At 38.3% G+C, this 16,513-nt stretch overlaps 1 pseudogene; it reads right to left on the reverse strand.

Moving 5' to 3' along the window:
* Nucleotides 1-13,943: 13,943 nt before the first annotated feature.
* Nucleotides 13,944-14,062, reverse strand: LOC111734100 (annotated as a pseudogene).
* Between the last annotated feature and the right edge of the window lie 2,451 nt (nt 14,063-16,513).

The raw sequence follows: 16,513 nt of genomic DNA on the forward strand, positions 1-16,513 counted from the left end.
ATTTTATTTTATTTTATTATTTTATTTTATATTTGTTTCAGGTATACAGCATGTTGGTTAGACATTTATATGGTTTATAAAACAATCCCCCTAATTTCCCTTTCTCTCCTCTGGCTCTCCACCTAGCCATTACATTAATGCTAACTGCAATTCCTGTGCCGTGCTCCCCATTCCTGTGACCATCTATCAACTACTAATTTGTACTTCTTTAACACTTCACTCCTTCTCCCAGCCCCCCAACCCCCCTCCCCTCTGGCCTTCACCAGATTAGGACAGAAACCTTTTGACAAAACCTGCTCTACTCCAGGTGAATGCAACAACAACAACAAAAGCCATGGCCCCTCCACATCCAGTGTTGCAGACACTGGAAGATGAAGCCCTATTGACCATCCCACTATGAGAATAACAAGGTGCCCTCTCCCTTCCCAACAGGCCCCACTTCATGCAAAAATAAACTCCAAATGAATCATAAGTCTAAATGTAAAGCATAAAACTATACAACCTTTAGAAGAAAACATAGGAGAAAATCTTTTTGCCTTAAGATTCTTAGATATGACTCCAAAACCATAACTATTAAAAAATTGATGAGTTGGAGTTCAAAATTTTAAATGTTTGCTCTCTGAAGACACTATTAAGAGAACAAAAAGACAAGCCACAGAATAGGAGAAAATATTTGTGAATCACAACTGACAAAAGACTTGTATTTAGAGTGTATAAAGAACTTCTAAATTCAGCACTTAAAAAAGTAAACAATATAATTGGGCAAAGAGATTTAAACTGACACTTCACCAAAGAGGAAATACAGATGGCAAATAGGCACATGAAAAATGTTCACTAGTTCATTAGTCATTAGGAAAACACGAAGCAAAACCACAATGAGACAGCCATACACACTCACTAGAATGGCTAAAATAAACAAATGAAATGAAATGAAATGAAATGAAATGAAATGAAATGAAATGAAATGAAATGAAATATTGTGATAACACTAAATGCTGAAGATGTGGAAAACTGGATCACTCATATATTGCTGGTGGGTATGTAAAATGGTACAGCCACTTTGGAAAACATTTTGGCAGTTTATTAGATTTGGCAGTTTCCTATTAAGTTAAACACACATGTACATATGACCCAGCAATCCCACTCATGTATATTTATCCCAGAGAAATGAAACCTTATGTCCTCACATAACTGCACATGAATGTTCACACATAAATGCACATGAATGTTCACAGCAGTTTTATTTGTAATGGTTGGAAACAACTGAAATGTCACTCATACAATGGAATACTATTCAGCAATAAAAAGAAACAAACTATTGATAAACACACCAGCTTAAAGGGATTTCAAACAAATTATGCTGAACGAAAAAAAAATAATCTTAAAAGGTTACATACTGTGATCCCATTTATATAACATTCTTGAAATGACAAAACTATAGAGGTAGAGATCACAGCAATGGTTGCCAGGGATTAGGGGTGAGGGGAGGATAATTCAAGGAAGTATACTGATTGTGATGGTGGTTAAATAAATCTATACTTGGGGTCAAATTTCAGAGAACTCTACACCGAAATAAAAAAGCCTGCATGTAAAAAGTGTTGAAATCTAAATAAGGTCTGTAACTAGCATTTGGGGAAGCTGAGTGAAGAGTACAGGAACTCTCTATACTTTTTCTCCACTTTTTATGAGTCTAAAATTACTTGGAAGTAAAAACAAACAAACAAACAAACAAAAAACCACACTAACGTGAAAGGCAAAGCTATAGATTTTTAGAAGGTAGTACAAGATCAGAATTTTATAGCCTTGGAGTAAGGAAAAAAAAATTTTTAACACCTACAGCACCTGGTATTCCTAGGTGGTCTCCCATCCAAGTACTAACCAGGCCCAACCCTGCTTAGCTTCCAAGATCAGATGAGATCAGGCACGTTCAAAGGAAAGATTTCTTAAACAAGATACGAAAAAGTACAAACCATAAGGGAAAAGACAGAAAAATTTAAATGTGCTACGATTAACAACTTCTGTTCATTAAAATAACCCCATATGTTATCTCCTGAGACAACATATGGTATGATGCCTTTTTAATAAAGTTAATAAAACAAGCAAAACTAAAGCATATATTATTTAGGCATACATAAATATGTAATAAAAAATTTTAAAGGCAGTTAGATGAGAAACACAAAATTTTGAATAATGATTAACAATGAACAATATAACAAAATGGTGAAGGAACAGACCGCCTGGGTTCAAATTCTAACTTTATCACCAAATGCTGGCATGACCTTGGAAAGTAATTTAATCTCTCTGTGCTTCAGTGGACTTGTGTGTAAAATGTAGCTAACTCACAAGGTTATGGTAAGTCGTAAATGAATTAATACATATAAAGTGCATAAAACAATACCTAGCATGCAGTGAGAGCCATATAAGTGTTAGCTACTGTTATTATTTTGAGAAAATGAATGGCAGAGGGATGTAATAAATGATAAGACACAATCACAGCAAAATACCCACAGTTTACTAGTTGCCTACGGCTGCCATAACAAAATACCACAGACTGTGTGGCTTCAACAGAAATTTTTTGTTTCACAGTCTAGGGGGCTGGAAGTCCAAGATCAAGGTTCAGTTTCTCCTGAGGCCTCGTCTCTTCTTGCAGATGACTGGCTTCTCACTGTGTCCTCGTATAGTCACCCCTCAGTCTTTGTGTGTCTGTGTCCTAATCTCCTCTTATAAGGACACCAGTCATATTGGTTTAGGGCCCCCTTCATGACTTCATTTTACCTTAATTACCTCTTTAAAAACCCTGTCTCCAAATATGGACACATCCTCAGTTCCTGTGGGTTAGAACTTTAACAGATGAATTTGGGGAGAAACACAATAGAGTACATAGCATACATCCACCAGAATGGCAATGTTTATCTCCAAGAGAAATCTGTGTATATGCGCACCTTGAGGCATATTCAAGTAGACGAATAATTAATAAGCACATGTTGGTTATAGCAAATGTTCACTACCAGTAGGAAGCATTAATAGATGTATAACATTGGGATCCTATTTAAGAGAGAATGAATGAAATATAGTTATATGCAATAATACATATGATTCTCAGGAAATCACTTTTGACAAAAAAAATCACAATAATACATGCAGTGCAACACAAAATTCAAAAGAAAACAATACTGAGCAATATGTTGTTTAAAAATAAATACAGGTGTTAAATTTAAAGAAAAGCAAGGGAGTAATAAACAAACAAAAAATAGAATAGGAAACCATCAGCAAAACAAAAAGACAACTGACTGAATGGAAGAAGATAGTCACTTATGATACATCTGATAAGAGGTTAATATCCAAAATATATAAAGAACTCATACAACTAAATGACAAAAAATAACAATCTAATTAAAAAATGAGCAGAAGACCTGAACAGATATTTCTCCAAAGAGGAAATATAGATGGCCAATAAACATATGAAGAGATGCTCAAGGTCACTAATCATCAGATAAATGCAAATTAAAACCACAATGAGATGTCAGCTCACACCTGTCGGAATAGCTATCATCGATAAATCAAAAAACAACAAGTGTTGGCAAGGATGCAGAGAAAAGGGAACCCTCATATGCTGTCGGTGGGATTGCAAATTGGTAAAGCCACTGTAGAAAACAGTCTGGAGGTTTCTCAAAAAATTACAAATAGATATACCTTTTGACCCAGCAATTGCACTTCTGGACATTTATCCAAAGAAAACCAAAACAATAATTTGTAAAGATCTATGCACCCCTACGTTCATGGTGGCACAATTTACAATAGTCAAGATATGGAAGCAACCTAAATGCCCATCGACAGATGATTGGATAAAGAAGTTGTGGTTCATATATACAATGGAATATTACTCAGCCATTAAAAATGAAATCCTACCATTTGCAACGACATGGATGGACCTAGAGGTTATTATGCTGAGTGAAATAAGTCAGACAAAGATAAATACCATATGATTTCATTTATATGCAGAATCTAAGGAACAAAAAGAACAAATTAATCAAAAACAGACTCGCAAATATAGAGGACGATCTGGTGATGGCCAGAGGGAAGGGGAGTTAGGGAATAGGAGAATGGGGTGAAAAGTTAAAGAAGTACAAATTAGTAGTTGATAAATGGTCATGGGGATGGGGAGCATGGCATAGGGAACACAGTAAGCATTAATGTAATAGCTAGGCGGAAAACCAGAGGAGAAAAAGAGCAATTAGGGGGATTGTTTTACAAACCATATAGATGTCTAACCAATGTACTATGTGCTTGAAACTAATAATAAAATTAAATTTATAAAAATAGAATAGTGGTTAGTCCTGAGAGAGAAAGGAAGGGATATATGTTTTAAAAATAAACTGAGTCTACAGCCATGCCACCCTGAACGTTGCAATCTCATCTGACCTCTGAAGCTAAGCAGGGTCGGGCCTGCTTAGTGCTTGAATAGGATTCCACCTAGGAATACCTGGTGCTGTAGGCAGAAAATAAACAAACAAATAAACAAACAAACTGAATGGTAGTTATGTGGGTGTTCATTGAATGACTATTCTTTTCTTCTACATATACTTTATGAATGTTTTCTATTTATTCATTATTTTCTTTTAAAAATATCTCTTAAAACTAAGCATTTGAAGAACAAGAGAAACAGAGCTGGAATTGAACCCGTAATCACATTTTTTTACAAACAAACAATAAAAGGATTCTACATACCCTCTCAACCAACATCCCTTGCTGTGCAGCCACTAAATGCCTCCTAAACACCTTCACCTCCTTGTATTTGTGTTCTTGCGTAGTCCCCTCTCCTTAAATGTGAGCGAGACATAATGACTCATTTCCAATAAATAGAATCCAACAAAAGTGATGGGATGCCACTTCCAAGATTAGGTACTAAAACCTTGTGGCTTCTGTCTTGCTAGCCCTCTTCTGCCCTCTCATTCTCTTGCTTCTCAAATGGAAGTCAGCTGCCATGTTTTGAGCTTCCCTATAGGGAGGTTTATGGAACTAAGAGCAGCTTCTGGTCTGCCGCCAACCAGTGAGGAGCTGAGGCTGTCGGTCCAATGGCCTGGAAGGAATGAAATCCTGCCTACAATCATGTAAGTGATCTGAGAAGCAGATACTCTGAGACAAACCTTGAGATGACTATAGCTTCAGCCAACACTTCACTGCAGTCTTGTGAGAGACCCTGAGCCAATGCACCCAGTCAAGCCAGCCTAGTTTCCAGACCTACACAAACTGTGAGATAATAAATGTTTGCTGTTTTAAACCTCTGAGTTTGGGAGTGATTTTTATGGAGCAATAGACACAAATATAAAGTCTGCTTCTAGGATTTATCTAAAGAAATCAGACATCGCTACTAAAATGTGTATATATATATATATATGTGCTGATCATATTTATAATGGTGAAAAAAAAACAAAAGTAACCTAAAAGCTCAAGAATAACAGAATGGTTAAATAAATTATGATACTTTATATAATGTAATATCAGGCAGCCATTAAAAATGACAATATACTACAGGCATTAACACAATAATAAGGGACTTACCAACAACATACTATGTTTTTCCTTGAAAGACATAAACTACCAACATTCACTCAAAAAGAAATAAATGACTGGAAGTCCTACATCTATTAAACAAATGGAATAGAATTCTGAATTAAAAAATCTTCCCAGAAATTAAAGCCACATGAAATCATTTTCAACTTCTATCAAACATTTAAGGATTATAGAATATTAATTCCATAAAAACTCTTCCAGAAAATAGAAGATAAAGGGATACTTCTTAAATTACTGTATGATGCCAGCATTACCCTGACACCAAATCTAGACAAAATGGTATAAAAAAAAAAAAACTAAACTAAAAACCAATATCCCTCATGAATATAATGTGAAAATCCCTAACAAAATATTAGCAAACTGATCAAGTAAATAGATAAAAACTAAGTGATATTTATTCTGGCAATGCAAAGTTGGTTCAACATTCAAAAGTAAACCAACGTAATCTATCATGTTAATAGTCTAAAGAAACAAAACTACATGATCACACATCTATTAGTAATAAAACTCTGAGCGAACCAAGAATAAAAGGAAACTTTCTCTTCTTAAAAAAGGACTTTTACAAAACAACAACAAGAACAAAACCAAAACACTCCTAACATCATAATTAATGATGAAAAACTGAAAACTTTCTTCTAAGATTGGGAGCAAAACAAGGATGCACACTCTCATCACTCCTATTAAACATCATACCCAAGGTCTTAGTCAATGCGATAACACAAAGAAAAGACATGGAAGCCTTCAGATTGGAATGGGAAAAATAATAATCTGTTCATATTCACAGGCAACAGGAATGTTTATGTAGAAAATCCCAAGGAATCTACAGAAAAGCTACAAGACCAGGATACAAGGCCAATATGCAAATAGTCAATTGTATTTCTATATAATAGCAAAAATAAAATGATAGCAAAAGTACCAAATTTAAAAAGAACAAAGTTAGAGTAGCCACACTATTACATTTAAAGACTTACTATAAAGCTATGGTAATCAAGACAACATAGTATTAGTGAAAGAACTGATACATAAATCAATTGAACATAATAGAGTTCAGAAATAAATAGCCAACTGGTTTTTGACAAAGCAGTTGAATGGAGAAAGTATAATCTTTTTACGAAATGGTGCTGGAACAACTGACTGTCCACATGCAGAGTAACAAACTTCGATCCATATCTTATACCACTTACAAAAATTAACTCGAAATTGTTCATAGGCTTAAATGTAAAACCTGAAACTATAAAATTTTCTGGAAGTAAACACAAGAGACAATATTTGTGACCTTGGCTTATGCAAAGATTGTTTAAATAAGACAAAGTACAAATGATAATAGAAAAAGATGACGAAATTTATAAATTGGACTTTGTCAGAATACAAATCTTAAAATTGTGCTCTTCAAGAGATACTGTTAAGAAGATGCAAAGACAAGCCACAGACAGGGAGGAAATATTTGCGAAACACATATCAGATAAAGGACAGCGAATCAAAATCTATGAAGAACTCTCTAAGCTCATGTAGTAGGCCGAACAATGTCCCTCAAAGTTATCCAGATCCTAACCCCTGGAACTTATGAATGTTACTTTATATGGCAAAAAGGAACTTTGCAGAAGTGGCTAAATTAAGGACCTTGAGATGTAGAGATTATACTCAATTATCTGGATGGGCCCTAAATATAATCACAAGTGTCCTAATGAGAGGGAGGCCGAGGGAGATTTGACCACAGAAAAGGAGAAGGCAATGTGACCATCGAGGCAGAGATTGGAATGATGTGGCCGCAAGCCACAGAATACCAGCAGCCACCAGAAGAGGCAAGGAATGGATTCTCCCCTGGCGCCTCCAGAAGGAACTAACCCTGCTGACACATTGATTGACACCTTGACAGACACCTTATAAGACTCAGTTTGGACTCTGGCATCCAGAACTGTAAGATAATTTATTTCTGTTGTTTTGACTCATTAAGGGTGTGGTGATTTGTTACAGCAGTCCTGGGAAATTAATATATCACAGCAGTAAGCAGTCTGTTTAGAAAATAGGGAAAAGACTTGAACTGATGCTTCACCAAAGAAGAAATAAGAATGGCAAATAAGCACATGAAAAGATGTTCACCATCATTAGTCATTAGAGAAAAAGCAAATTAAAACAACAAGGAAATACCACTACATTTTTTATTTGAGTGGGTAAAGTTTTAAAAAGAAATGACAGTATAGAGTGACTAAGCTTCTCACACTTTGCTGGTGGCAATGCAAAATGGTACAGACACTTTGGACCACAGTTTGACAGTTTCTTATAAAGTTAAACACACCTTTACCATACAGCCTAGCAGTCCCTCTCTTAAACATTTACCTGAGAAATAAAGACATATCCATTAAAAAATCTATAAATGAATATTTATAATAGCTTTATTTGTGATCACTAAAAGCTGGAAGCAACACAAGTGTCTCTCGGCTAGTGAATGAATCCACAAATAATGAAATGCTATTCAGCAATAAAAATAATAAATTACTGATATACGACAACGTGGATGAATCTCAAAAAGCATTATTCTAAGTGAACTCGCTAGTCTACATACTATTTGATGCCATTTATATGACATTCTGAAAAAATTAATTAAAGCTGTTGGGACAGAAATCAAATCATTGGTTGCCAGGGATCTGATCTGGAGCTGTGAGGAGGCAATTTGACTATAAGGAACATGAGAGAACTATTTGGGATAATGGAAAATTTTATTCTCTTCTTATGGTGATATTTACATAACTGTATAAGTTTGTAAAAATCTGTAGAACTATACACCTAAAGAGGATCAATTTTACTTTAAGCAAATTATACCTCAAAAAAACAAAAAAAAGACATTTCAAATTGGTACAAATACTAAGATGAAAAAAATGACAATATAGATCAATGTTCATGGACATTGGAAATTGGCCCTGTATATGTTTAGTGAAAAAAAAAGTTTACATAAAAAGAAAAAAACAATGTGTGGGTTTATACACACACACACACACACACACACACACACACACACACATATTAAAAAGATATTAATTGTGGTCATCCATGAGTATCAGGATCACTAAGTAATTCACTCCTTCCTCTATATATAGTCTTGGAAAGGACACTTTCCCTCTTTTGACTTTAATGTCTGCATTAGTGAAGCGACAGAACTGCACTAGCATATTTCTGTCTCAGGGCTTTTGTACTTGTTCTTCCTTGGGCCTGGAACATGGCTTGGCCCATAGTGTCATTCAGATTTGGCTCAAATTTCACCACCCGAGAAGGCCTCTCTATCTATCAAAACTGAAAAGGTCCCCTTCACTGTCGATCCCCTTACTATGCTTTATTTCTTCTTAATGGCAGTTATCACTGCCCAACATTGTCTTGCACTGTATTATGGTTTTTCCCTTTTTTAAAAATTTATTTATTTTAATTAGTTTCAAGTATACAGTACATTGGTTACACATCTACGTAGTTTGTAAATGATCCCCCCAATTGCTCGCTCCCTCCCTTTACCCTCCACCTAGCCAATGTATTAATGCTAACTCACTCCCTATGCTGTGCTCCCCATTCCCGTGACCATCCACCAGCTACTAATTTGTACTTCTTTAGCCCTTCACTCCATTCTCCCAGCCCCTCAGCTCCCCTCCCCTCTGTCCATCACCAAATTGTCCACTGTATTTGTGAGTCTGCTTTTGATTAGTCTGTTCTTTTTATTCCTTAGAATCTTCATATAAGTGAAATCATATAGTGTTTATCTTCCTCTGTCTGACTTAAATACCTTCTAGGTCCATCAAAACAATATCTTTTCCCATCCCCTTCCTTTTAGTCTCTGTGTGTCTTTATCTGAAGTGAGTCTCTTGTAGGCAGCATATGTACGGGTCCTGTTTTATCCTTTCAGCCACTCTATCTTTTGGTTGGGACACTTAATTCTTTTCCATTTAAGATAATTATTGATAGGAATGTAGTTGGTACCATTCTTTATTCCTGATTTTGATACATGTTTTTTTCTTCTTAAAGAAGTCCCTACATTTCCTATAATACTGGCTTGGTGGTGATAAATTCCTTTAGCTTATTTTTTTCCAGGAAGCTCTTTATCTGTCCTTCAACTCTAAATGATAGCTTTGCTGTATAAAGTATTCTTGGTTGTCGATCCTGAGTTTTCATCACGTTGAATATTTTTTGCTAAGCCCTTCTGTCCTGCATAGTCTCTTTTAAGAAATCAGCTGCCAGTCTTATGGGTGTTTCCTTTTAGGTAGCTATCTATTTTTCTCTTGCTGCTTTTAAGATTCTCTCTTTGTATTTAACCTTTGGCATTTTAATTATGATGTGCCTTGGTGTAGGCCTCTTTGGATCCCTGGTTTTTGGGATTCTCTGAGCTTCCCAGGGTTTTATGTACATTTCCTTCACCAGGTTAGGGAAATTTTACATCATTATTTCTTCAAACAGCTGTTCAACATTTTGATTTTCTTTAGTTATGCCAATCAGATGACTATTTGGACCCTTAATAGTGTCACATATGCTCCTTAAATTATTTTTATAGTCTTGGCATCTTATCTCTTGCCATTCTGATTGCATGTCCTTGGCTTTCCCATCCTCTAGATAGGGAATTTGATCCTTTTATTTATTCACTCTGTTTATTCCATTTAATATACTTCTCATCTCAGATAATGTGTTCTTCAGTTCAGACTGTTTCTCTTTTATAATTTCCATTTCTATTTTTATGGTTTTTTTTTATCTCCTTGTTGAAGTTCTCACTGAATTTAACCAAAAGTTCATTATAACCCGTGTTTTGAACTCTGCATCTGTTAGATTACTAGACTCCATTATATCTGGATATCTGTTCTGTTCTCATATGGTTTCTGCTTCTTTGTCTTCCTATTTTGGCTGCCTTTCTGTGTCTGTTTCTATGCACTAAGCAAAGTTCCTAAGTCTCCCGTTCTTATTAGTGTGGATTTGTGAAGTAGGTGTCCAGTGGCACAGTCCTGAGAGGGGTTCAACTGCAGGCCAAATTTAGCCTCAGGCTGTGCCCCTCCAGGGCCACCTGTTGAGATTCAGCAAGCAATCCACAGATACTGTGCTTATAGTTGCCTCAAAAGGCCACCCCAGAAACCAAGGCCAGCTACCTCCACCAGTGTGAGTCTCAGCAAGGAGCACCTGACTTGCTGAGGATATACCCGGATGTGGCTTGGGTGGGGCCGCGAGTGGGGAGAGGCAGGACAGAGCGACCTCTGTTATCTAGTTTGATGACATCACTGCTATGGAGGTGCTGTGTCCACACACTGGGACGGGGGAGGGCTCAACAGGAAACAATGGATACCGCCAGCACTTCTGTATAGAGCGAGTCTCGCCTAAGCCCTCACTCCAACAATGTCACCCTATAAGTCCCTGGTGCCCCCTGTGCACAGCCGAGTCAGCACCAGTGCTCAGAGCAAGCAGGTCCATCACCGCAAAAATTCGTTTGTGGACGCGGCCCCTTTAAGAGGCGTCTGCCGCTCTCACTGCCACTGCCGCTGCCACTGCCACAGCCTCCATTTCACTCAGCCACTGGACACTGGGCAGCCCCGCGTCCTTGCTCCGTCCTACCTTCTGCCGTTGCAGGGTAAGTTCTTGGATTTCTCCCTAGTTGTATGACTTATTCATCTAGATCCCAGGCGATTTTTCCTTGCTGCTGCTCTTTGTTTCTGTCACAACTTTGATTTGGTCGCCGGAGAGAGAAATAGAGCCTCTATCATCTACGCCATGTTTTTATTCCCCATTGTATTATATTTATTGTCTATGGAGTTCGAGAATATGACTTCTATAAGGAAAAAAAAAACCTCTGTTTTGTTCACCGCTGTTTTCGAAGCACCGAGAACAATGCATAATACTTAGTAGGTGATCAATAAATATTTAGTGAAGTCAGACAGAGAAAGCAAAATACCATATGATCTCACTTACATGTGAAATCTAAAAAACAGAATAAATGAACAAACAAAATAGAAACAGACAGAGATACAGAGAACAAACTGGTGATTGCTGGATGGGAGGGGTTGGCGGAATGGGTGAAAAAGATGAAGGGATTAAGAAGTGCAAATTGCCAGTTATAAAATATGTCATGGGGATGTAATGTGCAGCATAGGGAATATAGTCAATAATATTGTAATAACTATGTATGATGCCAGGTGGGCACTAGACTTAGGGGGATCACTTCGTAAGTTATATAAATGTATGACCACTATTCTGCACACCTAAAACTAATACAAAATAGTATTGAATGTCGACTATAATTGAAAAAAAAAAAGAATGAGCTTCAAAAAAACAAAATTAATAGACATTGACATACGGACAGATGGAGACTTATTAACATGTATAGATTCCTGGAAGAACTAAGACTAAAAGATAATTTTAGAGGAAAGACTATACCTCCTTCTTGATTCTCCGCATACAACTAATTAATAAATTTATGGATCTGAAAAAATATATTTATTGAATAATGGCTGAATACATCTTCCAGTGTGATTCCCTCTAAAATTTGTCACCTCTTCAAAAGTGTTCATGACCTTGAGAAATTTAGGGACAGAAACCAAAAGCAAAACAGCTACCACCTGAGTGACCACAAGAGCATTGAAACAGAATGAAGGGGAGGTGTTGAGACAGGAAGTGAAGAGGGGACTTTGGATTGGCAAAGTGACTTGTGAAGATAGCCTTTGAGTGACTGGGGTTGCAGGAATGCAGATTGGGAGGACTCCCACAAGAAACCCTGCCCTCAAAGTACAGCATGATTTTATAGCTCTTTCTGGAGTCATTCTCCCAAGAAACCCAGAAAAGCCTATCTGAATTTCCCACAGCAAAATGTTCTGTACTTCATGCATCATTAAAAATTCAGGATACTTTTAGTCTGTTCTACCAGCCTTCTCAGGTAAGAGGAATCCCAGCTTAGGAAAAAAATGACACAGACTCTGGAGCAGCAAGACCGAGCCAAGCTTCCTTCTGCAGGTTCTCATTAGCTAAGATCACTGAAGGACTTTGGCTCCCCCAGCCGCCTCTGTGCCAGCTGCAAGGGTCACATTTGCTTCACAGAGGCCCAGAAGCTGCTAGACTTGGCCACAAGTGTTTACCCTGTTGTGCTGGCTTCAGCGCCTTCTCTAACTCCACAACAAACAGCTTCTTGCCCTCAGGGCAGCACCTGGTCTCTTGAGAGTTTTCTCTGACGGATCTCCTCCTGTCCCTGTCCTGAGCACAAGCTACTTTGGGTGCCTTAGTGAGTGTTAGAGAGATCGCGAATGGCCAGCCACAACCTGCAGGTTCAAGCTGATATAGTCAACCTACGGTCTGTCTCTAGGTGAGGCCCACAGTGACCATCACATCTAAAATCACAGCCCCTACTTGCCTACCCACAACTTCTCTTCCTTGTTCTCTGTCTCCCCATGTTAGTTATCACCGTTAGTTATCACCTCGTAGCATGCTTTCCTTTGTTGTTGTTGTGGATTTTTCTTCTCCCTCTACCAGATTTAACTCAATAAGGGCAAAGATTTTTGTCAGTTTTGTTCACTGATGTGTATATCGGCAGTGCCTAAAATGAGTGCCAGTGTATACATGGAGCTTGTTATGTGCCAAGCACTGTTTTAAGCACTTAGTATCGGTTAAATAACTTAATCCCCACAAGAACCTATAAAGAAAGTACTGTTACGATCCCCATTTTATAGATAAAGAAATGGAGGCACAGAAAAGTTAAGTAACTTGTCCAAGATCACATAGCCAGTAAGTGACAGAATTGATATTTGAACCATGGCTTACACGTAACCACTAGAGTATACCACCAAAAGTGAAACAGGACATTGTACAAAGCAAGCACTCCATAAGAGAATAAAAGATTGAATCGACGAGTGGAACTGTGAAGTGTTCCCCTTGCTGTGGGGAATCTGGTCCATTTTTGTTTGTTTGTTTGTTTGTTTGTTTGTTTGTTTGTTTTTGAGCATGAACCCATTGCTGCCTTTATTTTCTGTAAAATGCGTTTCTTGTTTAAAAGTAATGCTGTGTGGAAAACCATTAAGTTGACTAAAGCATTAATATTATATAATAACATTAAAATAATAAGCTATTTAAGACTGTTATTTTAAAGTCTTTGTCTATTAAGTGTGTTGCTTATGTTTCTTTGAGTTGGTTTCTGCCACTTTATTTTCTTCCTTTGCATGGGTTGTTTTTTTTCTGTTTCTTTGTATGCCTTGTCATTTTGTAGTTATTGTTGTTAAACATTATGCATTTGAAAAAACAGTCACCTTTCCCAGTCTTTGTGGACTGGCCCTGTGCCAGGGAAGTGCTTCTTCATTAATTAGCTGAGCTTAGATTCTAAGCTTTGGGGTCAGCCCAAGGAGAAATCTTAAGATCTTTTTTTTTTTTTAAGCCTACAGCACCTGGTCTTCCTAGGTGGTCTCCCATCCAAGTACTAACCAGGCCCGATCCTGCTTAGCTTCCAAGATCAGACAAGATCGGGCATGTTGAGAGCAGCATGGCCATAGACAAGATCTTTTTAGGTATTTACTGAACACACATCTTGCCTGGGCCCACGTATGGCTGTTTTGATTTTCCTGTGTACACGGCTGCTTTTAAATGTCTTAGCATCCCAAGGTGTCTCTCTTTGGGGCTGCCACTCATAATCTCTTACCCCAGGAGTCTGAGAGTCAGTCTCCCTTCAGTTTTCCTGAGCAGCACTCACTGCTCCTTCCTGCTTGAGACCCAAGTTAGACAAAAAAGATCAGTCCTTCAGGCAGCTCCAGGTAGATTAAAATGTTGAATATAAGATCCGCTCTGCTTCCTCTGGCTTATAGTTTTCTCTTTTGTACTTTCTTTGTTTGGCTTTGGTGTTAGAGAAATACTGGTTTCATAAAATGAATTGAGAGATAATCCTTACATGTTTATTTTCTGAGAGAGTTTGCATACAAGTGGTATTATTTCTCCCATAAATCTGACAGGATTCACCAGTGAGACTTTCTGGACCAAGAATTTTCTTCTGCAGAAGATTTTGAATTTTTAATTCAATTTCTTTACTTGATAAAGCTTATAAAGTAAGCTCTATATATTACCCTCCAATAGTCCCCAAGTTATATCTCCAAAATGTTAGAAGTGATGGGATTACAGTTTTTCCTTTTTTTTAATATTGTCTTGTTATTTTTTAAATTTTTTAAATTTTGTTATTTATTTTTTAATTAATTATTTATTATTTATTTCATTAAAGAAATGATTTAAATTCCTCCCCCCACCTCCCCCTTCCCCTCTCCTCCCTCCCCCTTTCCCCTTACCCTCTCCCCTCTCCTCTACTGTGTGGAATCTGGTCTGCTATTTGACTACCACCATCATCCCCACTGTGTCTCTTCCCAGGAGGCCCTCAGGACAAAAACCTGTTTTCTCAACAGCCCTTCCTCCCTCCCTCCCTCATTCCTTTTTCCTTACCTTCATCTCCCCCTCCGCTCTTTCCATTCCTTTCTCCCCTCCTTTCCTCTGGAAGACGCTGGAGAGGGTGTGCTACTTTATGAAGAGGGTGCAGCTAGCAGCAAGCCCCCTCCTCAGTCATTCTTTCCTCTGGGCATTCGACTGGGCCACAAATGCTCTCTGAGTACTTGTAATGCCAGGGTCTAGAGGAGCCACAAATATGTGTAAAACAAATTCTCTGAACTCAATAAATCAACAACAGGAGGGGAGGTCTGGGTGAAGGAGAGACATGATACATCACTGCTGATACGAAGTAGATTGAGATGAGTGCTAAAGAAGGGACAGCTAGGGTCATGGGGATGAAGATCTAGGACTTGGAATTGGATTTGGAAAAGGTGGCACTTTAGCTGAACTAGGGTTGGGTTTTCAAAAGATAGCAGTGAGAAGTGTATTCCAAGTGAAGAGAAAATCAGGGAGCCAAGAAGGCTGTTGCAATTGTAAATTTGAGACAGGACATCCCCAGAAGGAATGCTCTCCGTGCAGGGTGGAGCCCAGGCTTTGAGGGCCCTGCTTGTCAGCCAAGGAAGAGGCTGCCCCAAGTAGCAGAACTTCAGGACCCATTTGATGTTCAATGGCACCTTCCTCTACAGGGATGATGTCTTTCCTTGAACTTCAACATTGTACCTGAGGGAGGTATGGGCAGGTGTTCTTAGTTATGTCATATCACAGGGACTCACAGGGTGATCTTACCCAACTGGACTTCCCTACTTTTTTTCTTTTACTCCCTCTTTCCTGCTTTCCCCCTTTCTGACCACACAGTCTCATTTCTAGCTCCTGACTATATAGCTTTCTTACCTCCAGCCACCGCTGCATCTAATTTGGGCCCTGCTGTCTTGCCTGGGTGGTGGCAAAGACTGATTTCTCACTCCACTCTGCCATTGCCTCGCTTGGCCCACTGTCAAGCAGCCAGGCACCAAGGCTCTGGTAGGTTCCCAATACATGCCAGGCATTGGGCCAGGGAAGTCACGCCCCTCCCCTCATCCCGTCAGCTGGTGCCTCAGCTTCGCCATCTGGGAAATGAAAGGGTTGGATTCTGTGATCTTGAAAGCTCTTTCCAGCTGCAACAGTCTAGGAGAGTATTTGAATGTCCTTCTTTTGAAGCTCTGAGTTCTGTAGGAAAATAATTACCGTAAAAATGTTTCCAGGTTGGTGCACTGGCTTCTGTCAGGGCCCCACTGTTTGATGATCGCTATGCAGACTTAAGTGATATTTACACACAAAAATGTTTTACCGTGGGATGCCATCATTGCCCTAGTGTCAGGGGCCAAAGATAACACCCCATTACAGGCCTTCCCTGTTATATGAGGAAAGATTCATTCACTCATTCAGCTAAGCCCAACTGTGTACACAAATCTGTACTAGTTGCTATAAAAAAATATGCCTGATCTCACCACGGCTTGGAGAACACAAAATCATCCAATTTGGAGAGGAAGGGACTAGTCATTGAAGGGCCATCCACCATCTACCTCCACCTTCATTCCAG

This window comes from Pteropus vampyrus, unplaced genomic scaffold, assembly GCF_000151845.1.
Source record: "Pteropus vampyrus isolate Shadow unplaced genomic scaffold, Pvam_2.0 Scaffold776, whole genome shotgun sequence".
Classification (NCBI taxonomy): Eukaryota; Metazoa; Chordata; class Mammalia; order Chiroptera; family Pteropodidae; genus Pteropus; species Pteropus vampyrus.